Source organism: Channa argus, chromosome 23 (genome assembly GCF_033026475.1).
Source record: "Channa argus isolate prfri chromosome 23, Channa argus male v1.0, whole genome shotgun sequence".
Classification (NCBI taxonomy): Eukaryota; Metazoa; Chordata; class Actinopteri; order Anabantiformes; family Channidae; genus Channa; species Channa argus.
In genome coordinates this window covers 3,067,405-3,082,521 of record NC_090219.1, presented here as the reverse complement: position 1 = coordinate 3,082,521, position 15,117 = coordinate 3,067,405, and the positions used below count along the sequence as shown (strand labels likewise).

The window sequence follows — 15,117 nt, the reverse complement described above, 5'->3', positions numbered from 1 at the left end:
CTTGAGCTTGCCGCCAGCGGAGGGTCCCATGGTAACCTACCACGGGAAACAAGGCGCTTAGCTCAGTGAAGCATCAGCCAGCCACAGGGTAGGAGAGTAAGCCTGCACGTAGCGTTAAAAAGGCTGTCCGCATCCTTAAATCAGCTCTGCACTGTTACTGTTACTGCACACACCCACCTGCTGCAAGTAAAGCAGCTAAGACACATCACAGCCAGCCAGCCACCCACACACACACACACACACACACACACACACACACACACAGAAATACACTACCTTTAACAACTCTCTGATCTCTCTAATCTTTGCATGTACAGCATCACTTTTCCTCCTGGTGGACTCATATCAAGGCTAAATGCCAGAATACTATACTGTATTGTAATGTAACTGCTGAAAAAGTTTGGACAGTGTGTTGTTGCACTGTAAAAAAAACTGCTGCTGGATGAAGCTTAGGACTTTTTTCTGATTTTAACTTTAACTGCACTGTCATGTAGCTGCACACCTGCCGAATTCACAACAGCAACCATTTAGCACTTAGCTGGGTTTTTTTCACATGCCTTGAATTTATTTCTAAAGTATATTTCCCATTGTGTGCATGTGTGTTTGTGCGCAAACACATACAGTAATAAGAGCTAAACTGCAAAGGCTCCTTCATGTACAAGGTTATTATATTTTGTGCACCCTGTCAGGTGGAGAACTTTCTTCTTGTTTTCAGCCTTGTGCACCATTCACTGTGGGCTTCAAGTAGGTTTGAAAATACCAAACTTGCAAACAAGAATACTATGAACATCAGGATACAGATGATTTTAGAATCATAAAACAAATGACAATCAATAAAATTTGGTTTTGAATGTAACTTATCAGGTTTGCTGCTTCTTATGTTTAGTATCAAGTCAATGGCTATTCCAAGGTGGGAAAACTTCAGCCTCAGTCACCCTCACCAACCTTCCTTGACCTCATCTTCCTTATTTACATGCTGGTTTCTCTAACTTCTCTCTGGCCTTTCAGCTGGGGCTTCAGAGTCCCTTTTGTCATTTCCACTTCAATTATAGCTGCCATCGTGGATGGAAGCCCCCATTGGCCTGCACATTTTAAGGTGTCCATTGAAAGATGAAGCACTTTCCCAGCAAGAGCACATACTTTGAGTTCACAGAGTGATCAAACAGTCTAGCACCTTGATAATCTCTCTCCGTCTTCCTGGACAAGCAGTGAGTAATGACAGTGGGGTCTTAGCCAAACCGTTTGGCTGTGTAATCCCTTTCATAATGCCCTTCATTGGAGGGCTAGAGGTCATAAATAAACAACTAAGCAAAAGCGGCACCGTCACAGACAGCTGGGAGGCAGACAGACTGTAAATTGGGCTTGCACAGGAGCAGGAGTGGGGGTTACACTGCTGATGACTGAGTGGGCTGCATGGTGCCATGGTGTGACTGCTGCAGACACTTATTATTCTGAAAGTACGATGGGTGGGGAAGGAGAGAGAGGGAGTGCTGAATGGCAGAGCTGTCTAGGGGCTACGTTGACTGCTGGACCTTGTGATGATAGGAAGCTCCCATGGGGACAGAGGGGACATACAGTAGAAACAGTGTCCCACTGCAATTGTACTCTGTGTGTGTGTGCGTGCATGACTGGATGTGCACGTGACGCTGTGTTTGTTGGCGTTTGTGCATGTCCCGGTGTTGGATCGTCAGCCGCAGGCATTTCTCCTGTAGCTAGATGCATATTTGCAAGTCACTGCAAGGTCAGAATGGGTCTCATTGCTCAGTGTCAAAATGGAGGACAGGAAGAAAGCAGGCAGGTGGGCGCTTGGGGGTGGGAGGAGAGTCATCATTGTCTCTGCAGGGAGGTCCATGAGGGACCTCAGCCTTTGTTGAGTCCTTGAACTTCTTTCTTTTCCAGCTGCACACTAACACAAAATAAATGCGTGTTTTTCTGAAGCAGAGGGCTGGAAAAAAACAGCACAACAGCAGAACACATGTTTCTATGAATGATGTGCTCCTATGCTATAATAGGTTGAGCTATTTTGAAGGGGGCAACAATTACTGTGACAAGTGAGTTTCATTTTCAGGTGAATTACACCTATCCATTCATCAAGCCGGTTAAACTGGCCCAAGCAGCCAAAAATACAGCAATTCGAGTCACCGAACACCTACTGGACATTTTTATAGTTTGGCTATAGATTTCTTTAGGAGAATTCTTTTAATATACATTTAACCGTGTGCTATTTCGCTTTTTACTAGTGCACATGTGCATAAAAATAATGCATACAGGTAAAGTAGTGGTGTGGAGTGGTAAGTTGAAAGGAGAGATCATTGCATGAAGCAAAGAGACCTCGTTTTAAAATAAGAGTCTAACTGAACCTGAAAGTAACACTAAGTGGTTTCCACTGTGTATTTGTTAAAGTGAGGAGCTCCGGTCTGTCTCTCACTGTGCTGTCAGTGTGCCCTGACACAACTACAATTCAAAAAAAGGGGGTCCAGAATAAAATCTTACATTACTATATAATTAAAAATTGTCAGCAATACTTTGAAAATACTTCCAAATTAGCGGACAAATCTGACACCTGATCTGCTGCATGTATACAGAGATTTTCTGTGACCTGATTTCTTTGAATAGACTGGTTATTCAAGTACGGGGAAATGTAAATGCACTGATGCAATGTGCAACGTATTACATCAAATTTAGTTTTTCAACATAAATTGGCAATGCGGTAAAGGTTTTGTAGAATCACCCATTGTTAATGTTTTTGTGCTGCAATGTGTATTCAAAGTTTGTCTAAGTTCTGCCAACTTGTGCTTATTCTCAGCCCAGATAAGTACAGGTTCACATCCACAAAATCTAGCCAGAAGTGGCAACCACAGAGAATACAATATGGGCAGGCGCTCTCATTTAGCCAGTTATCACTGAAAAGGACCATGTTTTAGTTTGTTAGTCAAATGAAACATGCAAATTGAAAATTCTTTTTTGTTTTTTAACAATTTTCTTATATTTAATTATGTGATCCATCTGTTCAACTGATGAAGAAATAAAAGGATCATACTAGGCTTAATTATAGTTTTTGTTGTAAATGTTGTGATGATAGATTTCCAGAATGTGTACTGCATGTATGCAGAACAAATCGCATAAAAACGAAATCTTGTGTTTGTCGGCCTTGTTCCAGTCTTTGCTGAGACTTTACAGATTTTTTTTAAAGTACAATGTGGTCTCATAACAGTACAGAATGCAGTGGGCCATAAAAGCAAGAGGTTAACCTAAATACAAATTGTCTATTAGATAATTTGTCAATTAAGAAACTGTTTGGACAGCAAACTCTGGTTAGTGTAAGTTTGACATTTTTTCCTGTTTTCTTTTATTCATCTATTTCTATCTATTTTATTCAAGTCTGCACTAAAATCGTTACAAGAAAGTGTCACTTCAACTAAAATTGTACATGCACATGCCTACCACAGCCCACAGATGTGCCACAGTATTGCCCCTTTATACAAAAATTAGCCCTAGAATTACTTTTACATAACATACCACCAACACAAAGTACTTAGTATGCTATGCAACCCACTTTGAGCCACCAGAGACAACTACAAAGCCTGAACTCCCACGGATTGGAGTGGAGAGTAAGCACGTGTGGCAGAGTGCTTACCACCAGAGAAATTGTTTTGGGCACGCATTTCAAAGTTGGAGCTGTCTTTTCCAGTTTAGTCAAATCAGCAAAACCGAAATGTAAAAGTCAATGTCAATATGTTTACCAAGATGGAGCAGTGAAACTGAACATACAGATGATAATGATGGAAAAGTCTGAACACACACAATCCACAATAGAGCCTGCGTCTTCTCTTTCTTTGTCATTCTTTTATCCTTATCTAATTTTCAGAGACTTTACTCTTTTCCCCTCAATCTCAAAAAAAGGGAAAAATAAAAAATGACCTAGTTGATAAAACCAGACGTGATAAGTGGCCATTGAGGATTCTGCATTTAGAACTTAGTTCTAATTTTTCTCCAACATCAAAGCACTATAGTGCCAAAGTCCGAGTCCCCACATTTAAGCAAAGGTACTGCAGTGCATAAAAGCCTCCTTGTGAAGTGTACTGTCAGTGTGCGGAGGAAGGACCTATTCATCTACATAGAGTTTAGCTTTATCAAAGTCGTGCATAGTTAAGAGTAAGCAGTTGCTCACTGAATATACAAAAGACTATAAGACTTGGGTAAGGAGAAAGTCTTACAGTCGACACTCTGTCACATTTCTAACATCAAACAAACTGCCCAAAGTGAGTTTGATGTTAGTGTACGTGTGTCTGCGTGTATGTGTGTATGAAAACACCTCTAGAAAATATAAAGTGTATGAATGCAGGAGGAAAGCAGCAGGTAAATGGCCAAATCAGAAGTGGGTAAAGGATATTTTCAAGAGCAGAGAATGAGGAACACATTGTCTCTTTACTGGGGGTAGCTGTCCCTGCCTGACTCTCTTTGGAATATTTTCAAGAGCTTTCACCTTCAGAGCTCGTCATCAATGGTGAACCACAAACATCAATTTCTCTACCGATGTGCGTAAATCACTCTCAAGCATTTTTATGTTCACTTGAAAGCCAAGTGAGTGGTCCACTGAGGTTTATTTCAACCCGCAATAGAATAACCTTGAATCAAACATACAGCCTACTGTTGATTGTCCCACTCTTAGAGCCATTCTCACTGCTGTTGCCCTGCATCTGCACGCCAAACGTGACATCACAACTGCCAGTGCACACAGCAGGTTGGTGCCCTTTTGGCTGGTTGGCAGATTTTTGTACCTTGGCTCACGCAACACAAGGAGTAGGAATTTAATGAGATGGAGGCAAGTGTGTGTGTGTAGATTCGTCACCACAGACATGTATATAACTACCCACCAATGCAAGAACACAAAGACCTCTGAACAGATGATAAGGGAAGAGGGGGCAATATTTATATGATTCTAGACACAGCAAACAGTTTGCAACACCAACTTGAAAATGAAAACAAACTTCCTGTATATTGGCTTTGCTATTGCTATTCCAACGATGTATACTGTTTTTTTCAGCAGCGACACCTATTATTGAAGAGGTGACTGTAGCAAATCAAAAGCTCCTCAAGTGTTCAGGCTCTCTGGTGACTTCACAGATTTCATGCACATTGACCAATGTGCAAGCATATCCGCAACCACGTTTGTCCTTTGATTAGCACTTAAAGTAAGGCTATTGACTCTCCAAACTCAGAAAAGGTTTATTCATTTAGGACAATAGGGGTTTGAAATCATTAAAAAGTCATCAATAACATTAGAGTTTATACGACAGAGAGCTTAAACAGCATCATTAATGGCTCACTTGCAAGTACCTAAGGATTCTAAATCTGGACCAAAGTGTTAATGGATGAATTTGATTTGATAATATCTATGTTATCAGCTTACCCTAACATGGAGAGGTGCAGATAGAGATTTGATTTCTGATGGAGACTTGCCCTTGGAACCTATCAGGAGAATTTAAAGTATTTTGACCTGATTTGTACATTTCGTAGCATCTTCGTTTAGAGGTGCTGGGGAGAGTTTGGTGGACTGTAGCAGAGCATAGCAGAATAGGGTGTGATAAGGCTGCGCAAAGCGGAATGGATTGGCTTCAAATCTCATGCTAACTTAAGTTGCATACAGTTGCTTTAAGTTTATTTATGCTTTTGCTAAAATTGACACATGCTTTTTAGGAATGGATGACCTCCCCAGCTGTTGTGCTGTAGCTAACAGCATTGACGGTTTCACAGTGCAATGGGGTTGACACACAAAACATATTTTAGAAAAGGACTGATAAAATTTTAAACATGGGGATGACTTTGTATACAAGCTTACTATTGTGTTCATTGCCTAGAATTTATTTCTAAATCAGTAAAGCATAAATAAATATTAGTTGACACCTTACCCACCGCCACATGTAAGCGTGACAGTTGGAGAGTTGGTTTTAGATAAATTAGTTGGACTCATTTGTAAGAAGGGGACATGCTGTTTAACTGTTCAAAGCACATCATTTGAAGAATACAGACACCTCTAGGTCAGGGGATGAGAAGGAAAACAAAACAAAAAAACCTCTATTAGATTTTATTCTATTTTGTTTCATGTATGTTAAGCTGTATACAAGTGAGAGCAGAACTGTGATATTCCAACAAAGCAGGAGTACTTCAAACCACCAACAGCTCACACTGGTGGCTGACTGCTTATGGCTCCTCACAAGGATGTGTCAGCCAAAAACTTTAAATTAGCTGCATTGTGAAAAGAAATACAGAGAGGGGGGATTCACTCCACCAATTTCAAAACAAAAGCAGCTCGCAACCTTCACTTTAAATGAAACCTTCATTTGTCAAGAGATGCTCTGAAAGGCAAAGACCGGCAGAGCTCTCTACTCAAATGGATATCCCTTACTGCTAGACACAAAACATATGGGTGCTAAAACACTGCACAAGTCTATACAGAGCTAAATTAAACTAGGTTCAGAGGCAGAAGCAAACACTATTAGCTGCTTTTCTCAGATATTAACCTTAGAAACAGGAAGGAAACATGTATTGACCCCTAGGGTAATGGGAAAGTTTGTCCAGCTCACTTCACATTCCTTGCTTTAAGGTGGTTGGTGTGGAGCTAGACAGTGCCTCCACACAGCTGGGATAAGTTCAGACTTATTGATTGATTTCAATTGTATTTCTAAGGACCTATCTCAAATTGTTTAAGCTGCTTAGACTGAGCTGAGAGGAAGACAAAGCGGCCTGCATAAAGAATTTCATACTGGAAATGTTTGCATCTTGACAAGCACGGCCAATTCTGCCAGACAGAATTGGCCGTGCTTGTCAATATAACATTCCTTGTTACATGAGAGAACTTTTCATTAATGGAGACCAAAAAAGTAAAGGGTACATTACAAACATGGCCTAAGGCTTTCTTCTGTTGCTCTACAGCCTCCTGGTTTCTGGTGCATGAGAAAAATATCATTTTTCTGACATTCGACTAAAAATATAAGCATTGCATCCTCCTCCGCAGATCACAGTGATGCGAACAAATGTGTATTTTATCTACAGATCAAGCAAAAAGAAAAAGATGGTATAAACACACCAGTTAGTGGTGACCATCAACGCCAAAACACTGACTCTATGCATCTTACTGCATATAACCTTGGTATTTTTTTTGACTTTCTCAAAATTACCAAAAGAAGAAATGTAATATTGATCTATATATTATAAATTCCAGTGCAGCTATAGTCCAATAAATCAACTCCTTCACTTATGTGGGCAGTATGATTGCGATGGATGGGGTAATATTTTGCAGGTTTGGCTCAGGATAACTAATGACTACCAATACTAAAGCAGGTTTCAGTTTATTACTATAATTAGAATACAATTTTCTTTCCATAGCTACAAAACATGTAGGTATGTTCAAATAAATAAAAACTCATTCTTGTATAACGTAATGCAAAAAAAAAAAAAAAAAAAACACAGCAAAAGAATTAAGTTTATACGCTTAATCCAATAAATATTCTCAAGAATTTACAACAGCTCCAGTATCATTACAGTTAGATTTCCAGACACTTCTGTCAAAATTTGCTTTATTGTCAGCATGGGTCCTGACCTATGTAATGACACAGGGCTATTGATGGAAAGGTATTAATGCAATGGTGCAGTGTAGTGTGAGTCATAGTTAACCTGATGCAATTAGAATTCTCAAATATACAAGTGTGCTATTAGTTCTTTGAAACTAAAAATAAGTTTGCTTTCAGTTTTCTTTTTATTTATTTTTTACATTTACAATACTCATATTTGGCCTATACCTGTACTTAATGCTTTGATGGAGATACTAAAAAAGTATACTATAAATAAATATCTTTGGCTTCTAAGCCATCTAATATTTCTTTTTGAATTATAATGAAAACAAACCTAATCAGATGTTTTAAGTGTGCAGTGGAACATATGACAAACAAGATAATATTTTTCTGGATTCCAGCATTTGAGAAACCTGAATGATCCTCATAGTTAGACATTTTTGAGCCCATAAAGCCTGTATGCTAGAGACCTTCTCCAGGTGCAGCCACGCACGTGAAATAGGATAAAAAAAATATTAATAATCCTATGGTTCAAATTATACTGGACCAAACTGTTAACATTTTGATAATTTAGAGGTGTGGAGTTTGTGACCCTGAAATTTCACATTTACATGCATTACACAAAATTTAGTTTCACAAGTTAAATAGCAAGCCAATTTAGCGCGTACTCACATCAGGTACTATGTATGAGGCCCGGGACCATTTGACCACAAAGTCTGGTTGTCCAGCATACCCAAGCATGGCTTGTCTGGTCATGTTTTTGTTGGTGCCTGAGCATGAAACCCTAATGCTGTAATTTTGTAAGTAAAGGACATTTCAAAAGAATTGAATGGTTGTGATATTTGGGTCCTCAGTTCTCACTACAGTATGAGACATTGAGACCTTCAGGTAAGACGTCACTTCCATAGGTTTTTGCAAACTGGAATTAACAAGAGAGATCATATTTCTCCTTCACTAGCTTCTCTCCATTGGCTTCCCATAAAATCTAGCATAGAATTTAAAACCCTCCTCCTTACATACAAAGCTCTTGATGGTCAAGCTCCATCATACTACTACACCGTCCAATGAGACCACTTTGATGCCAGAATGCAGACCTACTTGTGATTCCAAGAGTTTTCAAAACTAAAAAGGGAGGCAGAGCCTTTAGCTCTCAAGCCCCTCTCCGGTGGAACCGGCTCCCAATCCAGATTTGGGGGGCAGACATCCTTTCTAATTTAAAGACTAGGCTTAAAACCTTCCTTTTTGATAAAGCTTATAATTAAAGCTGCTCAGTCAACCTGATCTATCTCTTAGTTATGATGCTATAGGTTTAGACTGTTAAGCTCCTCTCTTCTATTTTTTCTCTATACATTTATATACCACCACTCCATGACATTAAACTTTTTGTTTTTTGAAAGTGGTGTTGAAGTGAACCAACACTATAGCATAATGTGAGCACATGGCAGTGGGGGTGCGGGGTGAGGGTCTATTGTGTCTGGCCCAGTATAAAGAACAAGTAAAATAATATACTACTGGTACATTCACAGCGGTATACTTACTACATTGGAAAATACACTTGAACATTACTTAGGTGTACTTGATAATGCTGGAAATGCAGAAACTCTAAACCTTCAATTAATGATATGTAGGTCTGATTTACATTTACAACTTGACACCAGCATCATGCTCAGCCTACTCAATACCAGAAAGGATTTGAAATCTTGTACAATAGCAAAAAGTGTGTGGCAAGTGTAGGGAGGCTGCTGTGATTCACATCTAAGCCAAGACAATTAACCTGGGCTCGAATTAATCATCCTATGGAGCACTTATTCGAACCTAGAGAAGCATAATAAATCAAAATCCCTTTTGCAGTCCTCTGGCTGCTGTTTTCAAAGCAGCAAATTGTTATTGTTCCAATGAGGAGCCACTTGCTGATCACCAATTGAAACCACACCACAGTTTCATTTAATCTGACAAGTATAATCTCCTGAGATCACCCTTTCCCACTGTGATGTTTGGAAAGCTTATAAAAGACTCACTTCATTGATCTGAAGACACTTTAAGAAGCCTTATTTTTGCTTCAACGCCATAATCACAAATAGACCCTTTGAAATGGAATAATGCCAAACAATGCCAGTCAGTGAGTGAGTCAACCGTGCAATAAAGCCTTAATAGGTTTATCATTGCTTTGAAATTGCGTGGTGTGTCCATCTGTGTGTGTCTGTTGCTCTCTTCTTGTCTGTAAATCAGCCAGCAGCTCAAGTATAGCTGCTTTAATGTAACCACAGAGGCTGCCATTGTTGAAGAGGCATAAGGGATGTTTTACAGGGAAAATCCAATGAACTCTTCTTTCTTTGGGGATAAATTACTATATTCATTCAGTATCTGAGCCATTAAGTAGAGTTCATACAGTCCGTCCACCCACACACATCCTTTTTCTACTTATCAGCCCTTCACCTCCCACTGTGCCAAAATGGATTTCCCCCAAGGCCAGCATTCAGGGTTTACATTCCAAATGACCCACAATAACTCAACCATGATTGATCAGCAGAAATCAACTAATGAGTTACAACCACTGCACACAGACAGACATGTTAATCTCTAAGGCTTCTTCACAGCTGTTTTAAGCATCCTTCTTATCTCACCTAGAGGTCAGATAACTCACTGAGACTGGACAGGCTGAGGACAATATCTTGCTGTGGTTGGCGGGCATCTAACTGAACACACAGCTTGAGGAAACCGTGCATGACAAACTGTGCCCTGAGTTCACACTTCATTCGGGGGAGGGGGGATTGGGGTTGACCGCTCAGCACAAGGACAGCTGGGGAAGATGTATGAGTCGCTGGGGTAATGTATTCATAGGGAACAAGATGGAGAAATTGGTCTTGAGACATGATGAAGCACCTACTGAAGTGCCTTTGATAAGTTATGACGATGCTATGCAAATAGCGCCTGCAGCTGGATCTTCAGAGTACACTGTTCAATTAGCCTGTTTCTGTGGTGGTGGATGATGATGCATGATATGGAGTATTATGATATTTTAAGTAATACTGAATCAAAGGCAATATTTTGAGTGGGTACAAATCAGAATATATTCTGATGCTTTGATTAGTCCATAATAAAAATCCCCTCATTTTGCCCAAGATCTTGGTCAGGTAAATGTTATCTATCAGAAACAAAGCTTATGTTAGGGCTATAGGTATGGCAGTTGTGCATGAACCACAGGGTCTATAGTCTGACTCCCATTCTTCCTGACTACATACTGAAGACATCAAACCTCACAGCTGTCCCTAGTGTCTGCTAGTTACTTGTAAGCCGCTTTGGATAAAAGCATCTGCTAAATTACTAATTGTATTTGTTTTAGCATTGTCTCTTGGATGTAAGTATGCGCAATATTGACATCAAAGGACGTGCAATATCCAGTGAGACAAATGAATTATGTTACACTGGATTATTTCAGAAATAGGATGTTGACCAGAGACACTTACTTTGTCAACAGTACTTCCACACTGAGTTAACAAATGCCTTAAACTACTCTTTCTACCTCCAATTTCTATCAGTTCAGAGGAGTAGTCACAGCACTTACATGCTCATGTGTTTGGTGAGCTGACATCAGTTGTTATGCCAAGGTTGTGCATAAAGGCACAATTAAAGTGCTGTTCATTGAGTGTGCAAATTTTCAGGTGAACAGTTAACTGAACGTATACATGTGCAACTACAGAAAGTCAGCGTGAATGTTGTTAACACACATGAACCTGAAATACTTTACTCGATGAATGTCCCTACACTCTCCAGTGATCAAACATCACCCATATCATTCTAGATTGGGCTGATCAGTTTATAGACTGATCTTTTTTTTCAAAATTGAGCTATTCAGTTCATCTAATAAAGATTCTTGAATGTTTCATATTGTAATATATAATCACAGAAAGAAAATATTGCAAACAATGTTATTTTCCAATATCGTGCAGCACTACCTCATATAGATCAAATTAGCTCAGCACATTCTCAGATCTGGATCTCTTAGAAGTCTGCTTTGCTAAATGTAGGGTCTTAACTATAATTCACAACATAATGTAGTTTCTATTTCACTAACCACATAGGAAAATAAATCAGATCCTCTGACTTATCAAAAAATTGAATATTCAAAGAAAGTGAATTTCATATAAAATGCTGAATAAAGTAGTGCAAATTGGACTTCATTTCAACCATATGTACATAGAGAATCCAGAGCAGCTGTACTGTGTTCCTGATCTGGTAAATAGAGGAAGCAGTTAAAAGTGGGCTTTAAGATACTGACTGTTCTTCCTCAAGGCCCATTACCACATTTAGTCCTTCTCAAAAAAAATTGCACCATGAAGTTGAGCATTAATCATCTGTGCTTTCAAATTTAACATTAATCGTGTATACCATTATACACTATACCACATTATAGTGTGGAATGGAAATAATTAGACACAACTTTGAAGCCCAATTTTGAAAACAAACAAACAAAAAAGGAATCATTCACTGGAGCCAGATGGACTCGATTCTCACTCAAAATCTATTGTAATTCCGTTAGGTTACTACGTCTAAATATTAGAATAAAAAAAACATAATATACAGCCCTGATTATTGATGATTTGAGAAACTGCGATGTCAGTGTGATTAGACATTTAATATTATAATATGTCAAGTCACACAATTAAATTGACATTATGTTACTCTTCAATACTCTTCAAGGCGAGAATGTGCAAATTATATGCAGATTAGTAACATGATTCATGTATTGATTTTGCATGCTGAGTGGTGATTAGGTGAGTGGGAGTAAGCGGTAGTCAATAATGCTCAGCTATGGCTAAAACAGTATGGTAAGGAGAAGCAAAAGCTGGCAATTTCCTCATTTACTCAGTGTGAGAGATGACCTTTCTACATAGTCAGTGCCTGTGGTGCTAAGGAAGCACGCTTATGAATGAGATTTGAACTTCGGCCTGCATGGAGCATCTGACATATGTAAGCTAACTGTTAGTTCCTCTGCCGGCTATTGAAGATTCTGGAAGGGCACTGAGATGGAAGCAAAGAGGGAGGAAAGAGCAGGCAGAATGATGATTATATTTAATGTCTTCTTTATAGATACACTATACTGCCACATTGTAAAACATTTATCTGTCTTTGAAGGTTGACCGTTGGGAATTTAATATGAGTAGAGTGAATATTTATTACTGAAACCATGTTTCATTAATACATATTTGCAAGAAAAAGTAATTGCAATTTCGTGGTTTTCTGCATAAATTGGTCGTAATATGTGATCTGAGCTTTACTAAAGTCACATATCACATAACAAACAAATTCTCGAAGCTTTTGAAACACACATCCATGATATTTAGAGTCTTTGTTGAACACACCTGTGTTTAATTAACTGGCTCTGAAGCACCTTTGGCAGCAAAAACCTCCAGCAAGTGCCTTCTGTAGCTGTGCATTAGACCAGCATAATAGTCAGGAAGAATCTTGGACTAATCTTCTAACAAAACTGCTTCTTCAGCCATATTCTTAGGACATTTGGTATGAACGGCTTTTTTTTTCATTCATTCCACAGCATCTTTATTGGGGTGAAGTCTGTACTCTGAGTAGGCCACTCAAAAAGGCAGATTTTGTGTGTTCGAAGTCATTCTGTATTAGTACTTCAGTGTTTAGGGTCATTGTCCTATTGCATCACCCAGCTTCTTCTGATCTTCTACTTGCAAACAGCCCCCCTGACATTACATGTAGAATTTTTTTGTTTATTTTTTATCCTTACAGCTTATCCCTTGAGTTCAGGGTCGCCACGGCGAATCATTGTCCGCATGCTGTGCACAGTTTTTAAGCCAGGTGCCCTGTAGGATACCTTGATAAATTTAGAAACAGTGATAAGTGGTCCAAAAGCAGCAAAGGAGACCCAAATTATGATGCCATCGTACTTCACTTTTCACTTTTGTACTTCAGTTCCAACAAGTACCTTAAGCCCGTAATAGACCTGTAATCTCTAGGGCTGCACGATATATTGTTTCAGCAACATCGCGATGACTACTGCTAGATGCAAAAAGGTGCTTTATATTTCAGAGGAAGGACGGGACAGAAAACACAATGCAAAAGAAACGTTGAGTGCATTTTATGCCGTTGCACTGCTACAAAATCTTCCAAATCATCCGAGAAAGATCAATTCTTTCCAATAGAGCTATTTAAGACATCTGATGAAAATAACTGTATTTTGAATATTGCAGCATATATTGCAGGAAGAGCCATAGTAATCTCCCTGAAATGACTTTTTGTAAGGTGTGCTGTCCGGAATGGAGAAAATAAAGCCAATTTTTAAAACTAATGAAACTGATAACCAAGCAAATTTACGTAGACATTGATAAGCTGAACTTTAGTACATTTAGTTTTAAGTACATGAAGATACTTTAAGTTAAATCCATGTATATCCACATATATCCACACGGGGTTATGATTTTTTTCACAGTTTGGTTCCACTGAGGAACAAATCAACAGATTTAGTGACAAGATTGTGGTTTAGCATAAAATAATTGAAAAAAATCATAAAAAAATTGTTACTCGATCTTTGTCATCGTGGTTGCAAAATTTGTGTTGTGGAACTGTCTTGGAAAAGACTTGTCTTTATAAATATGTAATTTAAGTCTCTTTAATTGGTGTCATAATTACCATGACCACCAGAGGGTGTCATCATAGTTTACTATGATGGATTGGATTATTATGATATTCACTGAGGACAACTGCTTCATCATAAACACAAGTAAAAGTAACCTCTGAAAACCAGAACTACGGTGAAATGTAAACAAAGACAATAACAATAACGTGAAATGACATGAATTATTCTTAATATAAACTCTTATTCAACAACCTACACCTACTATGGGATGACAAAGAGTAGCTCCTGTTTAGTTCTGTTCACCGCTCAAAATATCTCTATTTAAAAAGCTAATTCAGCTGCTCAACCTGTTGCACAGCTGTTTAAAAAAGCATCTTGCAATGTAACATTCTGTCTCTCTTTGACCCAGCCATGTCTGACCCAGTGTCTGTCTGAACCAGCCATTTAGCAGAGGGTATTGCAGGGTTAGCGGGAAAAGAAGTAATCCAGTACTAGTATTGAGAACCAATGCTCTATAGTCAAACACTGTCTTTCAAAACAGCTGAATGCATCATGTGGTTGTTCTCATTTACATGTTTTTCTATGTCAATGTCAACAAGAATAAAATCATGAAAAATGACCATAACCAGAAAGTTGCAGCATCGTTGTGCTATAAAATTATTTTCAAATTGTGATGTGTGAGAAAGTCAACACAAAAACAGAAGACGTTGAGCTTTACTGCCATTTACAACAACAATTACAAAAGGAAAGCTACTGACTGAAGGTTTTCTACTTATCATGGAGCAGCTTTAAATCAGAGACAAAAAGAAACCTTTCCTAATGTAGCTGTGAGAGCTACCAGTTTTTGTAATTGAATATGGACATAGCCCGTCAGCTCAGCCCACAGCAAGGCTCTGTATTCTATGTATATTCTTCTTCACTAGACTGAATGGAGCAAAA

At 38.7% G+C, this 15,117-nt stretch overlaps 1 protein-coding gene across 9 annotated transcripts in view; it reads right to left on the bottom strand.

The window, feature by feature from the left end:
• Positions 1-15,117, bottom strand: part of LOC137108762 (beta-1,3-galactosyltransferase 1-like) — a 100,275-nt gene that overhangs the window by 41,588 nt on the left and 43,570 nt on the right. The window lies entirely within an intron of this gene.